The sequence below is a fragment of the Desmodus rotundus genome, chromosome 7 (genome assembly GCF_022682495.2).
Source record: "Desmodus rotundus isolate HL8 chromosome 7, HLdesRot8A.1, whole genome shotgun sequence".
In the NCBI taxonomy this organism is placed as follows: Eukaryota; Metazoa; Chordata; class Mammalia; order Chiroptera; family Phyllostomidae; genus Desmodus; species Desmodus rotundus.
Window position 1 is genome coordinate 63,392,083 of NC_071393.1, and position 3,410 is coordinate 63,395,492.

Here is a 3,410-nt window from a genome sequence, read left to right on the forward strand (position 1 = left end):
ACACCCAGCACTGAGGGGGTTCCCAAGCTATGATGGCAGCAGACGGCAAGGCCTTCTGTTAAAGAGAAGGCATAGATATAGGGGAGGTGAAGGTTGATGGGAGAGGAAGGCATAAACAGTAAATACTGCTTTGCATTTAGTTAGCAAGAACGAAGAAAGTGGTGGTGAGGGTGACAACCCAGTGTCATGTTTTGAGACTGAGGGCTTGGGAGGGCTCATTCATAGGAATAGAAGGGTAAGTACTCCTCCATGTGCTGTGTTACCTTCCCTTACAGCTTCCCTCGAGACCTATGTAGTCGCCTTATTGATTGATGAGGGCTGTCTCGGGGAACTGATCAAGGCTTGTTAATTGCATTTGTCAAATGCTGGGAAATTGAGAATTAGTGCGATTGGAGAAGGGAGTTTGGAACACAAATGACTCTCTTGCCTAAGGAGATTCATTTTGCTGAAAAGTGCCTGAGGAGACCCAGGAGTCAGGGAGCTGTTGGCTTGTACCTGGACCTACAGAGCAGGGAGGAATCATTGGCCAGTGGTGAGCTGTGTGAGAGGCAGAGGTACAGTCACCATCCTCTCACCTAGGACACTGGTTTACAGATTTTTTTTTTTAAAGCCTCACCCGAGGATATATGTATTTTAGAGAGGAAGGGAGAGAGAGGCAGGGAGCAACATCAATTGGTTGCATCCTGTATGTGCCCCAACTGGGGGTTGAACTGGTAACCACCTGAGCTACTTGGCCAGGGTGGGTTTGCAGATCTTTTTAAAAATTAGAACCCTTCTTTAAAGAGGAACTCTTAAGAGAAATCCCAGTATCTTAAATCAAGTCAGGCGTAAATACAGTTGAGGGAGCCAGAGTCTTAACCCCTGAGCATCCTTCTCCCTGGAGCCACTTCCCACAAAATTCCCCTCTGCCCCAGGGAACACAATTTGAAAATAACTGCCCTGGGAAATAACCTTGAGGGTAGAAAGGGAGCTGAAGATTGGAATTCTTTTCATTTCTTTCCTAAGATTTTGTTTATTTTCAGAGAGAGGAGAAGGGAGGGAGAAAGAGGGAGAGAAACATTGATATGTAAGAGATATGTTAATTGTTTGCCTCTCACATGCCCCTAACTGTGGGCCTGGCCTGCAACCCAGACACGTACTCTGACCAGGAATCAAAACGGCAGCCTTTCTGTTCACAGGCTGGTGCTCTATCTACTCAGTCACGCCAGCCGGGGCTGAATATTGGAATTCTTTTATATGAGCCCAGAGAACATGAGACTGCCTAGGCTCTTAGCATATGGACAGAAAGTTAGTCTGGAGAAAAGAGATGGTCTTGAGGAAATCTGCCCTTGCCCTGTTTCTGTCTCACGCCTGGCTTTGGCAGTGATTTTACTGTTTAATATAACCAACTATTCTTCATGTTCAAGCAAGAAAATGCACCCTGGCTGGCGCGGCTCAATGGATTTGAGTACCGGCTTGCAAACTAAAGGGCCGCTAGTTCAATTCCCAGTTGGGGCACATGCCTGGATTGTGGGCCAGGCCCCCAATTGGGGGTGCACAAGAGGCAACAACACATTGATGTTTCTCTCCCTCTTTTCCTCCCTCTCTAAAAATAAATAAATAAAATCATTTTTAAAAAGAAAGAAAATATATAACCAACAATCCCATGTTCTATTCTGGCATATCCCTGTTTCTGCCTTCTGGGTCTTGGATAAAAGCAAGACTCACTTAATAGAGGAGATCAGTTTGTGGTAGGTTTTTTGGAAAGAAATTAGAGCAGAGGAAGAGGAAAACTGCAGGACTTGAGGCCCAGTGCTATATCTGCTGTGTGCTGTGTGGTTTCTCACTGCTGGGGACTGGTGGGTAGTGACTTTGTAGTGATGTATGTCTCTGCTTGTATGGGATGATGGATGCCGCATAGGGTTGGAGAGATGCTGTTGAATGGAGTGTACCAGTTCAGGGACTCCCATCAGATTCAATTTCCCAGTGCAGTCCTCTTGACAAAGGATGATGGAAAGGAAATTGCCTTAAATAGCTGGAAGATTAATTTCTCTCAGCTGTTCCCAGGCGTCCAAGGGACAGGGCTCTTTAAGTGATGTCTGACAATTTCTCCTCCTTCCACAGATAGCACAGTAATACCAAAATCTTAACTCCTCAGGGTAGGTGATGGGGCTAATATGATTAAATAGGGAGCAAACACTCCTTGAGGCCCCATATTTTTCTCTTGCTGGCAGGGAATGCTGTGGGGTTGAAGGCAGATGTGCCATATAGCATCTCCACACCAGGCAAGGGAGGGCTGTGGGGAATAGCATCACACTGCAGGTGAATAGAATGTTCATGAGGGAAGGTGAAAAGGTAGGTGAGTACATGGGGATGGGGGCGGAAGGGCACAGTGAAAGTAAATAAATCAGGGACTGAAGTGGAATAGTTACTGAAGGTTCAATCTTTAGTTAAAACCAGAAGATCAGCGTCTGGATACCCTCTTCAGCTAGCAAATTAGAAAACTGTTAAAGCTTGGGGAGTGGATGGATATATCCTTTGAGGGGAAATGATACAATGGATTTATTCTGGTCCACGGAGTCTATGTGGTCTGTTACAAGAGAGAAGGGATGAAAAGGGAGTAAGGTGAAAAACAGGTGGAGAAAAACTTGCAGAAACATGTCCTTGCCTCAGAAGTGAAGAGGATGACTGGGTCAACGGAGAATTTACGTGAGCCTATCTCTTGGTGAGTACAGTTAGATTTTTTATTTTGTGTTATTTTTGTTCTGATTAGAAGAGCCCCAGAGATTGGGTATTTTGAAATTGACCTGCAGCAGTGACCTCAAGACATGATTAAGTGATTTATGATTTACAATACATGTATATTGCAACCAAGCATCCCTGCTAGTTTTTGTTTGTTTTTTAAATGCTAGTTTCCCTTCAGGAAGCCAGAATCCTATTGGAAAAGCTTTAATTATAGTGAGCAAGAGGAGTGAGCAAACACAGCAGTCAGAAACTGCCCTGATCAGCCGCTGTGGCCACCTCCTGCCTAACCCAGGCCACCCCTTCTGTTCCCTGCTCCCACCCAGATCAGCTGACTGTCCACATTCCTGTAGTGCTCTCCCCAGGCTTGGCCTCAGAGCCAAGTCCTTGCTTCCAGGGGCTATGCCCCTCTGAAGCATTTCAATAAAAACCATTTCTAAAGTGTCTCATTCACAGCTGTGAGTGGGTCAGGCAGAAGAAGTTCTACCCATGTCAGCTTCTTGGGTTTGTTCAACTCAACTCATTTCTCCCTGAAGCTTTTGAAGTTAGGTGCCAAGCCCAACTTGGTACTAACCCTTTATTGTCCATATTTAACTGTCATCAGCCATGAACATCTGACCTAGCTTATTTGATAGGAAGTCAGACACCATGGATTCAATCTTTTCTGATGCCTCCCCCTACTCCTCGCC